The following is an 18335-nucleotide window of genomic DNA, read 5'->3' on the forward strand; positions in this document are numbered from 1 at the left end:
CCCGCGGAGGCACCCCAGGACCGGCCCGTGCGGGCGGCGACGCGGGTCGTGGCCCAGCCAGCCCCACGGCTCCTCCCGCTCCCCCCGGCCGGCCTGGGGGGCTTGGTGCGTGGTGGGTGAGGCCCCCTCCCAGCCGCACGGATCGCAGCCCCCACGCCCGCTCCTCGCGGGCTGCGCAGGGGCGGGGTGCGGGTGGGCGCGGGGTGCGGGTGGGCAGGGCAGTGAGAGTCCGCGCCGCCGGGCGGGGGGCGGGGGAGGCTTCCGGCCCGCGCGTACCTGGCGGATCCCCCCACCCCCACCGAGCGCAGGCCGCCCGCCCCTCCCTGCGCACCTGCGCGGGCCCGCGGGCCCTGCGAGTCCATTTCAGGGGAGGAAGCCGGGGCCGGGGTCCGCAGGGCTCCCGGGGGCTCGGGGGGGGGCAAGGCGGCGTGTTTGTGGCCGCAGAGGGCGTGTTGGGGGTCCCCCAAGAGCCGACGGGGAGCGTCTCAGCTCCTGGGCGAGGAGCGAGCCCTGGGCGTGGCCTGCGCCTGAGGTCACCTGCCGGACTGGCCCCGGGACTCGCCCTCCCAGCGGGGCCTCGCCCAGGGCTGGGCTGCAGTGCAGACAGTGGCCACCAGAGGGCAGGCCAGCGCAGGGCACCCGCAGAGGCCGCGCGGGTGGGGCTGAGCCGGTCGCCATGGCGACTCAGGTGGCAGCGGGGACCCCCGCCCTCACCTCGCCTTGGAGTGCCTGTGACAGGAGGGGGAGGGAGGCAGCTAACCCTGGGGGGTGGGGAGTATGGAAGAAACTTGAGCCCCCCTGCTCGACCTCTGAGGGGCTGTGTGAGCTTGACCAACTCTCTGTCTCCCTGTGCCTCAGTTTCCCTCCGATGAAAAGGGGGAAGAGGTTGGTGAGCGTTCCAGGCGGCTGGTCCTCCCTGTTCCCAGAAGCAGGCTGTGGGGGGTTGGGACCACTGGCCCCCGGACGAGGAGAGGGGCAAGGTGAGCTCTATTCCCTGCGCCCAGCGGGGGACAAGGCTGGGCCAGGGGACGGCCATCTGGTGGTCAGCCTGGGACCAGAGCCCCTGCCCAAGGCTCCCGCAGACACCGCGGAGCATGCCCAAACCATCCCCGCCCCACGGCCGCTCGGGCAGTGCCTGGCCGGGGCACGCAGCCCCCCCACAGATGGACACACTTGCTGGGGGCCACACCTCCCTGGACCGACAGGAAATGGGCCCAGAGGGGGGGGGCAGCCGCTGGAGTCAGAGGCCTTGAGAGCCAGTGCCCACGAGGGAAACTGAGGCAGGGAGCCCGGCAGGGCCGCTGACCTGGGCTTGGTGCGCTGGCCGGAGCTGGGAGACCTTCTGGCCTGGGGCGACTGGTGCTCGTCTGTGAGTCAGGTTAATCCCCCATGGGTCACTCCCTGTCTGGGCAGTAGAGCGGGGCCCCGGCCTGGCGCAGGGCGCGCTGCCGGTCAGCTTCACTTTTCCACAGCGCCCTTCCTGCTCAGCGCTTGGCTTCCTGGGCTGAGGATGAGGAGGAAGGCACGTCCCAGCCCCCCCGCGACCGGTGGCAGAGCTGGGGAGCCCCTGTCCTACCCCTTTCCTGGGTGAGCTGAGCCTGGATCCTGGCAGCGGGGCCTGAGGAGGGCGGCGCGAGAGAAATGGGGCCAGGCAGGGCCCGGCACGAGGGCTCTCACACATGCGGTCAGAGGCTGATGACCACTAGGAGCTGCGGGTTTTGCGAAGTAGCAGCTGGTGGTCCCGGGCAGGAGGGGGGCGCCGTCGGACCCTTGCCTTGCCAGCGCTGGGGTTCAGGCAGAAGGAGCACCTCTCCACCGACCCCGGCCAGCCCACAGCACAAACCAGCGGGCACCCGTGCTTCTCGGCAGTGAACAGTGCCTGGCCTCTAGGCCTGTCCGCCCCTGCTCCAGGCCCGAGCTGCCCCGTCCTCGGGGAGCCCTATGAGAGTTCTCTGTGCCAGCCTAGGAACCGCAGAGCTTAAAAAAACCTCTGTGTTTTCTAGGAGTTTTATGATTTTAGCTCTCGTGATAGACCTTTGATCCATTTTGAGTTCATTTTGTGTGTGGTGTGAGGCAGGGGCCCAGCTCTTTTCTTTGGCACATGGATTTCCACTTGTCCCAGCTCTTTCCCCATCACCTGGACTTGGCAGCCTCTTCAAAGTCCATTGGCCACAGATGTGTGGGTTTACTTCTGGCTCCGTCTGTCCTCACACCAGCACCACACTCTTGCTTACGTAGACTGGTAAGTTTTGAGATCAGAAGCGTGAGTTCTCCAACTCTGCTCCTGGTTTTCAAGATCGTTTTGGCTATTCAGGGCTTGTTGGGGATTGAATCGTGTCGCCCTAATCCCTGACCCTATGGCGTGAAGCCATCTGTAAAGTGGACCTGTGAAGAGGTCAGAGCATGGCCAGACTGAATGGGGGGGCTGAATCCAGTATGGCTCAAGCAGAGGGAAGTGGACATGGACGTGGAGACACGAAAGAGACGGAGGGTCGTGTGGTGGATGCAGAGATTGAGCACGACCAGGAGGCAACAGACCGGAGGCCAGGTGCTACCTCGATGGTGGACTTCTCGCCTCCAAAGCGGTGAGACGATGAACTCCTGTCGTCCACTCGCTCACTGGCGTTTGTCATAGCATCCCTGGCAAACCGAGACAAGACCCCTTGCACTTCCCTGTGAATTTGAGGGTCAGCTTTTCCATTTCAGAAAAAAAAAAAGACTGCTAGAGGGAATTCTGCACATGCGCATGATTGTTTTATAAGTTTACAACTTCTGTCATAAAAATATATATATTTAAAAAATGATAATAGGGTGGGTTGGGGGAAAAACATACCAAATGTGAGATAAGAACTATGATTAGTAGTAAGATTTTGATTGACAGCATTCTTTCATAGTTTGTAACAAACATCTCATGACGAGGCAAGGTGGTGGAGGGTTGATGTAGGGGACCCCTGTAGGATGTTATGCATGTTTGCTTTGTAAGTTCATAACTTTTACTATACACTTAATTGTCTGTATATGTTCATATATAAATGTTATAAAGATAATAATCGGATTGGTTAGGGGAAAAATACTTTAGTAGCAATATTTTGACAATGATCTTTAATCATTAGTTAAAAAGGTTAAAAAGGGTGAGATGTTATATATGTTTGTGTGATGTTATATATGTTTGTTTTGTAAGTTTACAACTATTACACATTTATTGTTTGTGTACTTTTATGTATGAGTGATATATTTCAATAAATTTTTAAAAAGACTGCTGGAATTTTTATAGAGTTCGTACTGAGTCTGTAAACCGCTTTGGCTAGTATTGGCATAATAACAATGTTACCTTCCAGTCCATGAACGTAATAACAATGTTACCTTCCAATCCATGGACGTGGGATATCTTTGCATTTATTTAGTCCTTCTTTAATTAGTTTCAGTGGAGTTTTGTAGTTTTCACTGTACATGTCTTTCATCTCCTTGGTTAGTTTTATTCCTAGATATCTTATTCTTTTATTTGCTGTTATAAATGGAGTTATTAATTTCTTCAATTTTTCATTGCTAGTGTATAGAAACACAATTTATTTTCTGCTTGGTGATCTTGTATCCTGGAACTATGCTGGATTTGTAAATAGTTTTCTTATAGATTCCTTGGGATTGTCTATATGTAGGAGCATGCCATCTGCGAACACAGTTTTACATCTTCCTTTCCAATTTGGATACCTTTTATTTCTTTTCTTGCCTCATTGCTCTGGCTGGAACTTCTAATACAATGTTGAACACCTGTGGTGAGAGTGGGCATTGCTTTCTTTTCTTGTCCCTGCTCTTACGGGAAGGCTATCTACCTTTCAGCGTTGATGAGGAGGTTAGCTGTGGTTTTCCATAAATGGCCTTCATCATGTCGAGGAAGGTCCCTTCTAGTCCTCGTCTTCTGAGGGTTGCTCATCGTGAAAGGGAATTGAATTCTGTCAGATGTCCTTTCTGTGCCCGTTCACATGAGCCTGTGGCGTTCCCAGCGCTGTCAGTGTTGCGTGTTGACTGCTTTTCAATGGCGAGCTGGCCTTGCATCCCTGGGATAAATCCCAGCTGGTCCTGGTGTATGATCCTTCCGATATGCTGCTGGATTCGCTTTGCTGGTGTTTTCCTGAGGCCTTTGCACCTGTAGTCACATGGGCAGCGGTTTGCCATTTTCTTTTCTTGTGCTGTGTTTATCTGGCTTTGGTATCAGAGTAATGCTGGTCTCAGAATGAGTTAGTGTTCCCTCTTCTTCAGTTCCTGAAAGCGTTTGATCAGAATCTGTGTTAATTCTTTAGATGTTTGGTAAAATTCACCAGTGAAGCCATCTGGTCCAGGACTTTGCTATTTCTTCTGGGGCCAGTTTAGCTAATTTGTGTGCTTCCAGGAACTTTTTCATTTCATCTAGATTATTACTGGGTTTGTTCGTGTGCCTTTGGTTTGTGTACGTGTGTGTGTGTATAAAGACAAGCAAGACTTGACCTGGCAGATGGGGTGGGGCCGCTGGTGGGGAAGTGGGGAGGGCGAGAAACCTCGGACTGAGCAGGTGACACAGGCAAGGGGTGGAGTCTGCAGGTGGGGAGCAGGTGAGGGGCAGGAAGCGGAGGCAGCGCACGCTCCTGACCTGATTCCTCTCCGAGGTGGGAGGAGCATCGACCACTGAACCAGAGCAGGCTGATCAGATGCATGTGGCAACAATCATGTCAGATACACGTGCAGAGCACACATGCGCTCTCACAAGCCCGTGCACTTGCACACACGCGCACACCACACGTGCCTCACACGTGGACATGTGCAGACACATGAACGTTTATATCATGCCCTCAGGCACACTTGTACACACCAAGGGCACCAATGGGCACGTGCACATTCTCACACCTGTATTCACACACGTGCACACACACCTGTACTCTCATTCACACACCACCATAAACGCATGTACACAATGCACGTGTGCCTGCCAATGTGCGCACACACGTACCTGCACTCACACATGCACACACCAGCGTGCACGCACATCTACTCACACACTCATGCGTATGTGCCTATCTCCATATGCGCACCTCAGCCCAGGTACACCTGTCTGCCTGGAGCTGCTCGGCTCCTCCCACGCCACCTCCTCTCCCACCTACATCCAGTGGTCCTCAGGCCCCCAGCCCCCTCCTCCTTATCCACTCTCTGCCTCAGGCCTGGACGCTGCCCTATGGCCTCTGGCCTCTGCCCTCATGGGCACACTCAGCCTCATCTCGCCAGCCCCTGGAACACAAGCTGCAAGGACCCCCGCCTCTCCCCGCTCGGGCCTCACCTCCTGCTCTGACCCCCACCCCCAGCCTGGCCCTGAGCACCCAAGCCTCCTGACACCCCAGCCATTGCGCTCACCCCCTCTGCCCCAGACCCCTCCCTGCCTCGCCCAGGCTCCAGGTGCCTCTGAGCTGCTTTCTCACTGCTGTAGACGCGTCAGCCTGCCCCCAGGGTCCTCTGTCCAGTGCTTCTCCACGGAGCCTGCTGACCTGTGGGCCCTGGTGGACTGCGGCCCCACCCTCCAGGCCCCAGGCCAGGCCAGGGCCACGCAGGGACCCTGCGTGTGGCTGGGCTGAGGGGCAGGGCCGAGCTGGCAGGCCTGCCCAGGCCCCCTGGGGAGGTGGTGGCCGGCGCGCCCTGCGCCCCCAGCCCAGCACGGGGTCCAGAGCCCCGGGCGGAAGCTGCTTCCAGTGCGCTGGGGGCTGTTTGTCCACGTGGGGCCCCAGTTTCTGGGCCAGAGGCCTGGGCGGTGCCGCTGGTGGAGGCGGTGTGAGCGGGCCTTGCCCAGGACCCGAGGGCGGTGCGCACCGGCCTCCCGCACAGCCCCCTCCCCAGTCCCTTGTGCTTTCTAAGGGTTAGGGGTGGGAGGGGCCCACAGGTGCAGACGCCGATCTCTGCCCTCCCTGCCACCCTCCCAGCCCCTGCCCACCTTGGAGCCAACAACACGATCCCCAGGTCTGCCAGGTGTGGGGGTGGGGCTTCCTGGGTCGGGGGGCCAGGACTGGCAGGGGGAGGGGCTGCCGGGGGTGCCCAGGGCTGCAGGGGAGGGGCTGCAGGGTGGGGAGCCTGGGCTGTGGGGAGGGGCTGCTGGGGGTGCCCAGGGCTGTGGGGGAGGGGCTGCAGGGTGGGGAGCCTGGGCTGTGGGGAGGGGCTGCAGGGTGGGGAGCCTGGGCTGTGGGGAGGGGCTGCTGGGGGTGCCCAGGGCTGTGGGGAGGGGCTGCTGGGGTGGGGGTCAGGGCTGCAGGGGGGCAGGGGCAGCTGGCCCCGCAGGGCTGGCCCCTCCTTGAGGAGACGTGGGCCCGCCCGCCCTCGTGGCAGCAGCTCCTGGAGGCTGGGGGCTTTGGGGCTTTAGAAGGCTCTAAATCCTGCCTGGCACCCAGGATGCCACAGGGACAGGCCTGCAGCAGCTGGCCAGGGGCCTGGACAGGGCAGCCGGGGACGGCCTGGCTGCTCGGAGCACGGCTGGGATTTGATTTTAATTTCTAAACTTGGACAACAGAGGAGAAAAATGAAGTGAAAGTGGACAAGGCGCTCGGCAGACGTCACCGAGGGTGTAACCAGAGCCGCACGTCAGGGCGCACGTCTCCCCTGCCCCATCCTGCTCACCCACCCGGGGGTGCCAGTGTGGGGGCCCTGGTCGGGGGCTGGACGTGAGGGGCTGTGGGTGGCGGGGGGCGGGGACGCGGCTGCCAGCCCCAGCCTGCACTCTGAGTCCCCTGGGCGGACCTGGGGAAGCCCACGGGGAGCAGAGCTGGCGGGAGGGACCCCGCGCCCCAAAGCCTGGGGCCACCATGAGCCTTCCTGTCTCACAGGGGCCTTTCAGGAGCAAACACAGTCCTCAGAGCCCTGGAGGGGTGACCACGAGGGCCCAGGGCCACCTTCTGGGAGCGGGGGGACAGCAGTTGTGGGGGGGACCCTGGGGCAGGGTCTGCTGCTGGAAGTGCCCCCTTCCCAGGCCTGGTACACAGCAGGTGCTTAATAAGCTGCTATGGGCCGAGCGGATGCCGTCCCCGGCTGCGGCATGTGCCAGGCTGGCTGACCAGAGGCCGTCTCGGCTCAGGCCGCGCCCTCCATGGGGCACAGGCCACCGCGGCGTGGTTGAGGCAAGCGCAAAGCAGAGGCGGGCTCTCTGGGACCCCATGCGGCCAGAGAAGAGCCCCCATGCGGCCGGAGAAGAGCCCGTGGCGGGGGCCGCGCTCAGGGCCCGGGAAATGAGCGTGTTTGCCGGCTCGGCAGCCACTCCGTGGTGGGGAAGGCTGGCTAGCGCCCTGCTGCTTGGAGCAGGGACAGACGGACAAACTGATGAAGCCCACTGCCCAGGTGGGAGGTGGGGGTGGCAGGGCCAGGCCCGGAGCCACAGAAAGCACCGGAACGGTGCCAAAGGCGCCGAGAGCTGCGGGCAGGAGTCAGGCAGGCATGTGGAGAGGGACAGATGGGCCTCCTTGGGGTGGCCGAGGTCCGGGCTGCAGGGACAGGCGTCGGGGCACAAGCCGTGAGTGCGTAGGGGAGCATGGGGGGAGCGGGTGGAGGGCTCAGGCTGCTGCAGGAGATGGGGGGACGGAGGCCCCAGGCCCCGAGGGTCGGTGGGGAGGGTAGGCGGGCGTGAGGGACTAAGGAGGGGGCCCCCGGCCTCTCCGCAGCTTCCTCATCTCCCTCCCGCCCGCCCCACATCCTGTTGCTCTTTCTCACCAATGCTGGGGGGGCCGCCCGCCCTGGCTCCCCCCAGCCCGCTGCCCAGGGACCCCGCGTCCCCCCCAGCTGTCGCCATGCCCAGTGGCTTCTCCCGCCAGCCCTGCCTGTCCTGGTGCCCCCAGCCAGGGGCTTCCTCCAGGCGCTGCCCCTCCCTGTCGTGCTGGTAGCCAGGCCACGCCCCCGGCAGCCAGGCCCCACCCCTTGACAGCCAGGCCCCGCCCCCTGCAGCCAGGCCCCCGCCCCCTGGCAGCTCCGGTGGGGACGGCCCTCCTAGAGGTCAAGGGACCATTGTCAAGGGCTCTAAACAGTGGCGACACCCGCAACCTTCCCGCCACGTCAGCGCAGCCCCCGGCCCCAGCGCCGGCCCTGGACCCCCAGCAGGCCCCAGCAGGCCCCCAGCCACTGCAGCCCCATCCGTCTTGGCGGTGGCTCGTGCAAGCACCGAGCTCTGTGTCCACTTGTGTCCACCGCATGAGGTCAAGCCTGTCCGCTGTGGCCGGATGCAGGGCCTCTGCGCCATCCTTGCTGCCCGTGCTGTGCGGCTGTGGACAGTGCCTGAACCTCCTCTTTGCCCTGCGCTGGGCCTGGGCGCCCCGCGGTGGCCAGCAGTGCGGCCCCTTGCTCCTGCTCGCCACCACCACTGCGAGGTGCTGGCCCTGGAGACTCCCGCCCCGTCCCTGACAGTGTCCGTCCCCGGCAGTGTCTGTCTCCGGCAGTGTCCGTCTTCAGCAGTGTCCGTCCTCAGCAATGTCCGTCCCCGGCAGTGCCCCGTCCTCAGCAGTGTCCTCTCCTTGGCAGTGTCCTCTTCTAGGCAATGTCCGTCCCCGGCAGTGTCCGCCCGCGGCAGTGTCCGTCCCCAGCAGTGTCCGTCCCCGGCAGTGTCCCTCTTCAGCAGTGTCCGTCCTCAGCAATGTCCATCCCCGGCAGTGCCCCGTCCTCAGCAGTGTCCTCTCCTTGGCAGTGTCCTCTTCTAGGCAATGTCCGTCCCCGGCGGTGTCCGTTCCTGGCAGTGTCCGTCCCTGGCAGTGTCCGTCCCGGCAGTGTCCGTCCTGGCAGTGTCCGCCTGCGGCAGTGCCCGTCCTCCTGCCTGGCAGTGTCCGTCCCCGGCAGTGTCCGTCCCCGGCAGTGTCCGTCTTCAGCAGTGTCCATCCTCAGCAATGTCCGTCCCTGGCAGTGCCCCATCCTCAGCAGTGTCCTCTCCTTGGCAGTGTCCTCTCCTAGGCAATGTCCGTCCCCGGCAGTGTCCGCCCGTGGCAGTGTCCGTCCCCGGCAGTGTCCGTCCCCAGCAATGTCCCTCTTCAGCAGTGTCCGTCCTCAGCAATGTCCGTCCCCGGCAGTGCCCCGTCCTCAGCAGTGTCCTCTCCTCGGCAGTGTCCGCCCACGGCAGTGTCCGTCCCCGGCAGTGTCCGCCCGCAGCAGTGTCCGTCCCCGGCAGTGTCCGTCCCGGCAGTGTCCGCCCGCGGCAGTGTCCGTCCCCGGCAGTGTCCGTCCCTGGCAGTGTCCGTCCCGGCAGTGTCCGTCCTGGCAGTGTCCGCCTGCGGCAGTGCCCGTCCTCCTGCCTGGCAGAAGCTCCCATGTTGATGGAGCCCCACGTGAATCTGACGAGTGTTCGCTAGCCCTCGAAGTCGCCGCATCCCTCCGTCCTTTGGCTTCCAGCTGTGCCTTTGGAGGTTTGTCTGTCCCTCTCTGTCGCCGGCGGGGACACCCACGCCCTCTGCTAGTCGCTCTGTAGTTCTGTAGGGAATTGTCTGGCGGCACTCTGCCTGCGCTCGTGCTGCCACCAGCCCTGCGGCGAGGTCAGCGATGGCGGCCAGAGGCCACCGTGGAGCCGCGGGCGGGACTCAGGCCACGCGTGCGTGTCCCGCCCCTGCCCCGCCCCCCCCAGGGGGTCCTCAAGCCCCAGGTCCTGGCTCAGCAGGCCCCCAGCCCGGGTTGATGCGGGGCAGCCGGCGTCCCGACCGGCTCGCCTCCTTGCGTCCTGGGGCGCCTGGACACACCTGCCCGACGTCGGCGCCCGCCCTCGTTATTCCTTCCTTTTCTTAAGCCCTCATTTAAGTTTGACGAGCGCAGAAACGTGCATGCGGGGTCCCCGGCTTGAACTCTTGCCGCGCGGCCGTGTGGCCCGCACGTGAGCGTGGCCGACAGTTCTGGCCGAATGTCCGGCGGGCCCCTCCCATCTGCGCCCCTCCCCACGGCCCCGCCCCCTGCCACCGCGACTCTCCCACCGATGAGCCTGGGGCATCCCCCACGCGAGGAGGGTGGCGCAGCAGCGCAGGCTGGGGTCCACGGTGGCCCCAGCAGGGGGGGTTTCTCGGTGACCGTGTCCTGCTTTTCACTCGCCCCCCGGGTGCTGTTAGCTCGCGCTCTTGGGCGGTGACCGGCGCCGGCACCTCACGCGCCCCCGGGAAGCCTCTCCTGCGACCGCCTGCCCCGCCTTTGTCCCTTTCTCCTTTGTTGACTAAAGCTCTCCGCCTAAGTGCCAGGAGCGGCCCATGGCCCCGTCCAGCCGCTGCCCGTCGCTCCTGCCCGGGGTCTCGCCGCCCCCTAGGGCGTCTCTGGACAACCAGGGCCTCTTGCTCTTTGCGCGTCGCCTCGGCTCTGGCCGGGCCCCACCTGCCCACGGACACGCGGCTTTTTCTTCGCCTTGCTATCTTACTTTCTGTTTAGCTCAGATCCTCCGGCGTCGGGCCCCATGTGGCATCAGGGACTCCCCGTTCACCCCAAGTGCCATCGGATCCTGGTTCAGGGCCCCTGCTCAACCCGGAATCACAAAAACCTCCCCGAGGCTGGACTGAAACCTCCTGCTCGGAGCGATTTCCCAACACGGGGTGCAAGGCCCAAGGGTCGGGGGCAGCACGATCAGGCCCGCCGCCCCCCCTCGGCAGGGGCTCGCTTCACCGCTGCGGCGCCCTCCGCGAGGCCGACCCCGTGAGCACCCGCGAACTCGGCTCCAGAGACCCTGGGAGAGGCGGGGCTGGCCGGCTCCTGCGGGGCCTTGCCCCGGGCCTGCCGTGCTGGTTTGAGGACGGCGGTCAGTGCGCAGGGCCGGGAGGGCCGCCTAAGCGTCCCGAGAAGACCGTTTGGGGAAACTGAGGCAAGGGGTTCAACGGGGTACGAAGCGTTGCTCCAGCTGTCCACTGAGGAGCCGGCGGATCTTTCTGGAGCTTGTGGGAATGGACGGGACACGTGTCCGCCACGGTGGTCTTCCTGGCAAGGGTCCCCCGGGGAGCAAGGCGTGTCCACGGAGACGGGGCCGCGCCCTGCGGTCTCCCAGGTGGAGGGGTGTCCCCAGGGGCCCCGCGAGCTGGACCCGTTGGCCCAGGGCCGCCCCCCGCCCGTCCCCCCGGCCTCCCTGGGTTCCATCCCGCTCCCAGGTCCTGCTCCCGTGTGGGCCGTTACATCCCTGGGCTGGGCCACCGAGATCCTCTCCACACCCGGGACCTGCCCTCGCAGGTGGAAGAGGAGCCGGACAAGGTGCCTCTGTACCCCGGCTGGTGTGGCTGAAACACACGTCCCTGCTCGCCGGCCGCCTGCTCCCAGGCCAGGGCCACGCTCTGCCGAGGAGGCTGGAGCAGAAGCACGGACACGTCAGCAAAGGGCGGAGGTGCACTGTCCTCTCCTTCCTTCCTTCCTGACACCTGGGACACTGATGTGAAGGCTGGAACCCAAGCAGCTCTCTTTGCCCATGAGATAAGGCACTGGGGTTTCCATGCAATCCCCGAGAGAGAGAGTGCCCCTGTGTGCTAAGCCTGTGTCCCGGGCCAAGCCAGGACACAATATCACTTGTGGAAACCTCGACTCATTTAATTCATAATCGGGGTGTGCCTGGGTCAGAGAAGCGCAGCCCCACAGGCGCTGTGGACTCGTCCCGCCCTCGGCTGGCGCTTCTCCGACCCCCGTCCATCCCTGAGCCTCCTCTCAGGCAGCCTCTTCACACGCCCTGAGCACCCCTTCCCAGCCCCCTGAGGCCCCTCGCCCCGTTCCTGCTGGCCTATCTTGCCCCGCGTCGCTGACTCGCATCGCGAAGTCGGAGGACGAGGAGCGGGGACGGAGTGCGCCTCCGAGCTGGGGCGAGAGGCAGCCCAGGGCCAAGAGGCAGAATGTGGGAACACTCGTCCTAAAAAAGAAAAATCCCGCCTCAGCGGGATCCAGTGGCTCCTTCGCAGACCGCAGGAAGCAGGCGGGGCGGGGACGCGGCCGGGTGACGCGCGTGACAGCGATTCTGATGGAAACTCTGAACGAATGGGCATAAGTGGACATTTCCATAGATGGTCAGACCTACCTCGGATCGGCCCTGAAGCCAGCGCACGTCCAGGGGCCACTGCGGCCCCCAAGAGCACGGGGACGGGCGAGGACATTGCAGGCCCACCCAGCTCGACAGAGGAGGGAAGCAGAGGCACAAAGACCGGGAGGGACGAGGCGGGTCTACGGGGTGTGGTGACGGCCCCCCAGGAGGCTCGGCTGTTATAACCAACAACGGAGGTAGTTTAAAGACGTGGAGAGCCTGATGCCATCGTCCATCAAGAAACAGCCGGCTGGAGCACGGAATCAGGGGGAAGACTTCATTTACCAGGTAGTGGGAGAGAGGGAGAGAGAGGGCAGGAGGGAGGGAGGGAACGAGGGAGAGCAGGAGAGAAGGAAAGAGGGAGAGAGGGAAGGAGAGGGAGGGAGGGGGGAGAGAGGCAGAGGGAGAAGGAGGAAGAGCGGGAGAGAGGGGAGAGGGGAGGGGGAGGGGAAGGGGAAAGGGAGGGAGAGAGGAAGAGGGGGGAGGGGAGAGGAGGGGGATGAGGAGAGGGGAGGGGGAGGGAGGGGGAGGGGAAAGGGAGGGAGCGAGGAAGAGGGGGGAAGGGAGAGGGGGAGGGAGAGGGGGAGGGAGCGGGAGGGCGGAGAGCGCAATTCCTGGGAGCGTCTGACCGCAGGATGTGCAGGGAGGTTCAGTAAGAAGCATCATCGCCCACCCCCCAAGGGGCACGAAAGGCGAGTGAAGCGACGGGGAACGGGGAACGGGGACCTGGACGGGCGCCGACATCCTGCTTCGGCCACACGTTTCCTGGATCTGGATAAATAGCCCCACAGCCAGGCAGGTTCTGAGGGTCACAAGAAAACACAAAGCAAGACTAGCCAGGAAATCCTTGGGGGAAACGGGCAATGGGATGACCAGCTCCGTCGGAAGTTAAAATATTACAATATTGTAACCGAAGGTTAAGAATTAACCAATAATCGTGATTACTGAGATGCTGTACAGATGCTTTTAAGATTAGCTGGAAGGGTTAACATCTGAAATGACTGACGCTGGCTAGACTGGCGTCGCCCTTTGCCTGTGGCCACTGTGGTGACAGTTCCAGGGGACCTGATCTGACCTCTCGGGGAAAGGGTGACCCGTCCTCTCTGACGCGACGTGGGCGGCCTGTGCCGGCCGTGGTGCTGCCCCCGTGCGTCCATCGCCGACGAGGCCTGGAGCTCTGTGCCTCACCCACGACCCCTCCTCTTCAGCCCTTAAAGTGTATTAGTGACGGAACCTGTGCGATCTCGACCCCAAGTATTCATTAGCGCCCGACGTATAGAATACCAGACCGCAAGTCGAGGAGGCGGTTTTCGGCCCGTGTAAGGCCACGGCCTCCTTTGTCTGCCCAGACGAATGAGCTCGTTGTCTCTGAGAGCTGGTGTCTCGGGAACGGGGCTCGAGGCACGGGAGAACAGGCCGCTGCGGCTGGCACTGCTCTCAGAAGCCAAGCTCTGGGTGGGGACACACAGGCCCCGAGGCGGGCGGCCACGGCCTGCCGAATCTGCTCCAACTCTGCGGAAGCCGGCAGCCACAGGTGGCCTAAGTGATGCGGGGCAGCCCGGGGGAAGAATTAAGTTGGATTTCTCCCTCATTCCATAAACCAGGATAAATTCAGAGTGGATCAAAGAGTTCAGCGTAAGAAATGAAACATTTACGGCAATGGAGGACCCCAGGGGAGTTCTTTGAAAAGCCTGGAGCGAGAAAGCTCTTCCTAACTATGACTCAGAAGTCAGAGCTGTGAAAGAAAAGGCAATTCTACTGCAGAGAATTTAAATGTCCTCTTTGTCCACCTAAAGTAAAAACAAAGGAAAAAACTCATTGTAGCAGTTCAATATTATTGATGAATTTCAGAAAGAAATATTGGATTATGTTTGTCAACTGATCTTTTCCTCTGGGCGTATTAAATTATATTGGATTCAGAGGTTTCCTTGATTGAGTAATCAGGGAAACCTCCTGTGCCAGCAGGGAGTTGGGCCCCCACTCTTGGTGGGTGGGGACTACAGATAAAAGCCACGGCAAAGGACAGAGTCGAGGGCTTTCAATGTTGGAGTTTTGATGTTGGAGTTTGATGCTGAAGCCTTAAGCTGCAGCCCAGGAAGTAAGTTCACAGAGGAAGGAGAAGCAAGCCCCAGGAAGAGAGGAGCCCTGAGCCCAGGAAGAAGCAAGACCCTGGAAGGGAGGAGCCCAGGAAGCCTGAGCCCTCGCAGCTGTCGGCAGCCGTCTTGCTCCAAATAGACTTTGGTGGGGAAGTCACTTGTGCTTTATGGCCTGGTGTCTGTGAGCTCCTACCCCAAATAAATACCCTTTATAAAAACCAACTGATTTCTGGTATTTTGCATCAGCAGTCGTCTGGCTGACTAATACACTCATAAACAAATTTAAAATCACTTTCTAACTCATATTATGAAAGATTAATTTCTTTAAGCAAAATGAATGTAACAGTTTGATATTTTTTATGAATTCCAAAAGTAGATATCAGATTATGTTTGTGAACTGGTCTGTTCCTCTGGGCATATTAGATTGGGTTGGATTCAGAAGTTTCACCTTTACTTGATTAAATAATGATTAAGGCTTTGACTGGGCCACGTCAGCAGTTCCCGAGGGGGTGGGGACTCACAGGGAAAATGGCAGGACGGGGGAAAGTTGGGGCTCTGACCCTGGATCCTGGGAAGTGAGCGCCCAGAGAAGCAGACAGGCGAGGAAGGAGAGAGGCTCCGTTCGGAAGGCCGGGGCCCGGGGAGAGAGACAAGCCATTCATCGACAGCTCACAGCCTTGTGGAGAGAGCAGAGCCACTGAGCCCGGAGAGAGACGCGCCGCGGGAGGAGACGCGCCGTCCCAGCCTGTGGCTGAGATTGGAGGAAGCTGGGGCCACGGAGCCTGCGAGGAGGAAGCCTGAACCCGCAACACGTGACAACAGACTCTGGGTGAGGAAGTGCCTCTTAGGGTACCTGGAGTCGGCCTCTTTAGGGCCTTGTCACTGCCAGCTTCTACCCCAAACAAACACCCTGCATAAAAGCCAGCAGAGTTCTGGTACTTTGCATCAGCACCTCTTTGACTGACTAATACAGTGAGTAACACATATTTCCTTGAAGTATGAAGAACGCATACAAATCAATGGGAAGGAAGACTACCATCCCGCTTTTTAATGGGCTAAGATCTGGACAGGCAGGGCACAAACAGGAAGGCACCTAAGCAGAAACAGAGGCCCAGACTCACTCATAAAAGGGGAGATAAGCAGCGGAACTACCTCGAAATGCCACTCTTGACCTGTCAAATGGGCAAAGGCTGAAAAGTTTCACAGCCCTGTGCTGGGGCGGGTGGCGTGGGATAGCGTGTGCTGCGGGTGGCGTGGGATAGCGTGTGCTGCGGGTGGCGTGGGATAGCGTGTGCTGGGGCGGGTGGCGTGGGATAGCGTGTGCTGCGGGTGACGTGGGCTAGCGTGTGCTGCGGGTGGCGTGGGCTAGCGTGTGGGGCGGGTGGCGTGGGCTAGCGTGTGCTGGGGGCTTCCTAGAGGGCCATGTGACAATGTCTATCAAACGACACAGGTGCGTCCATCTGAGCTGGCCACCCTGCTACTGGAAAGGCATCTAAATGACATATCCAGGCAGGAGAGGGAAAAAAGTGGGCATAAAGGGGTTCGCTGTAGCCTTGTCATAGCGGAAGACGGGGCTACTCGCGGGTCACCCCCAGGGCAGTGTGAACAAACACTGGTGCATGGAGGGGATAAATACAAGCCACTTTACAGGGCCAGCGGACACGGCAAGGAGCAGGGCAGGAACAGGAGCCCTGGCTCATTGCTGGCGTGAGCGTGGAGCGGAGCAGCCGCTGCGCCAGCCCTTGAGTGGTTTCTCAGGAAGTTCACCGTAGAATTACCATAGGCTCCGGCAATGCTACCACTAGGTATGCACCCCAAAGAGCTGAAAGCGGGGGTGCCAGCAGACATTTGCACATTATCCACAACAGCCAGAGTGGAAGCACCAAGCGCCCACCGACAGGTGAGTGGAGAAACAAACTTTGGTCCAGCCATCAGTGGAATATCATAAAAAGGAATGGAGTTCTGACACAGCGACGGCAGGGACAAAGCTCGGAAACGTGCTGAGTGAAAACGCCAGATGTGTAAGGACAAACACTGTGTGACTTCACCTCGTTGAGCTGCCTGGAACAGGCGAATTCATAGATGAGACGATCAGGCACCGGGTGCGGCGGGGAACGGGGAGGTGATGCTTCGTGGGCGCAGAGCGTCTGTTTGGGGGAGGAACAAGTTTTGGTAATGGACGGTGGCGAGAGTAGCATAACATTGTGAATGTGATTAACATCACAGAATTGTACATTTAAAAATGGGTAGAATGGAAAGTTTTGAGTTATATATGTCAGCACAATAAAAAAAGCCTTGTTTTTGATATCTTCAGTTGTAAAAATTGTGTTTTATATAATTCTTCCAATAAATATAATTTATATATATTTAAAAAGACATAGGAGCTTGAAGGGCTTCCCACTGGTCAGATTTGGGCAATTTGGGCATCATCAAGAATTTGACTGCTGTTGACTGAAACACATTGAAGATATAAAAATGTATGGGTCCGGGAAGCAGACGTGGCTCAACTGATAGAGCGTCCGCCTACCATATGGAGGGTCCAGGGTTCAATACCCAGGGCCTCCTGACCAGGAGTGCCGCAAGGCGTGCTGTGCCACGCAGGGGTGCCCCTGCATGGGAGTGCCCCACGTGCAAGGAGTGCGCCCTGCAAGGAGAGCCGTCCTGCGTGAAAAAAAAAAAGCACAGCCCCCAGGAGTGGCGCTGCACACATGGAGAGCTGACGCAGGAAGGTGATGCAATGAAAAAGAGATGCAGTTCTCTGGTGCCACCAAGGGTGCAAGCGGACACAGAACACACAGCAAATGGACACAAAGAGCAGACAATGGGGGGAGGGATGAAGCGGAGAGAAATAAATAAAAATAAATCTTTAAAAGAAGAAAAACTATGGGTCCATGGTAGAGTTCTCAGGTACCTTTGGAGGAGCGATTTCACCACTCAGTTAGGAGGAAGTAGGGTTCGCCCCCGTGAGGGAAGCTCTTTTTCGCAGCAGAATGCCGGCTGGCACATGCAGACTTCGGTGAGTGGGAAGTCACCGCTTAGCAAACCTAGCACAATGGCTGGCTCAGGAGCGAGGAGTCGGAGAAGCCACGTCCACGCGTGCCCAAGCAGCGCCCACTGACGAGTGCAATTTTCAAAGAAGAGGCCATTGTGGCTGTCACCCCCCCCGCCCCATTCACCTTGTCAGCATAGCTGGGCCAGCGCAACCCCCCAGGGCACGTCATGGGGGCAACAAGTGTGCCAGGGGACTGTGGCTCTCTCTGCATTCCCTAGGTGCTTTGCGTCATCACCCGCCCACCTGGAGCCACCCGCAGGGGGCGGGCAGGAGCACAGACGCGTGCAGCCAACCTCACTGAAGGCACCGGCGGGGCGGGGCCACGGAGGCGATGCCAGCCCAGGGTGCACGGCTCAGCCCCCTCCTCCCAGGCAGACGTTAGGGTGTCCCCTTTTCCATCTGTATTAGCCCGCCAAAGGGCTGCTGAGGCTAAGTACCAGAAATGTGTTGGCTTTTATAAAGGGTATTTATTTGGGGTAAAAGCTTACAGTTCCAAGGCTGTGAAATTCCAAATTAAGGCATCAGGAGAGATGCTTTCTCACCAAAGTCAGCTGCCACAGGCTGGAGCAAGGTGGCGGGTGAGCTCTGCCTGGTCTCTCTCTCCCGTCCGGCCTTCCTCTCTCAGGCTCAGCTGCCCTGCGTGTTTCCCGCTTTCAGCTGCAGTCGGGCATGGGCTTGTCCTTTCCGGCCCTCCTTCATCAGTCTCGGCTACTCCACTTTCTTCCCAAGTCTCCTGAGCTGCTCCATGGGCCCAGGCTCCTGGGGGCTCCGTGCTTAAGCAACCCTCTCTCTTGCATTGCAGAATCAAATATGCTGGCTCCCTTTTCCCTTTTCTGACTATGTCTGTCTGTGTGAGTCTGTTTATGTCAGACCTAGCAAGGGGGCAGAGACAGCCTCCCTGAAGTGCCCGAAAGCACTCTCGTCAAGCAATCTAATCCAAGGCCCCTCCACTGACACAGTGCAGTCAAAGGGTATTCTACCCAGAGGACTGGATTAGTTTACAAACATAATACTTCTTTTCTGGGGATTCATACAATAATGGCAAACTGCCACAGCATCTGTGACCCGCTCTCCTTCCTGGTGAGCGAGGGGTCTGGTGGGCGGCCCTGGGCAGCTGTGCAGTTCCCAGGGCGTGGCTTGGGGTCTCTGTGACCAGGCGCCCTCCCAGCTGGGCTGTCTGTGATTTGGC

The sequence above is a fragment of the Dasypus novemcinctus genome, chromosome 3 (genome assembly GCF_030445035.2).
Source record: "Dasypus novemcinctus isolate mDasNov1 chromosome 3, mDasNov1.1.hap2, whole genome shotgun sequence".
Classification (NCBI taxonomy): domain Eukaryota; kingdom Metazoa; phylum Chordata; class Mammalia; order Cingulata; family Dasypodidae; genus Dasypus; species Dasypus novemcinctus.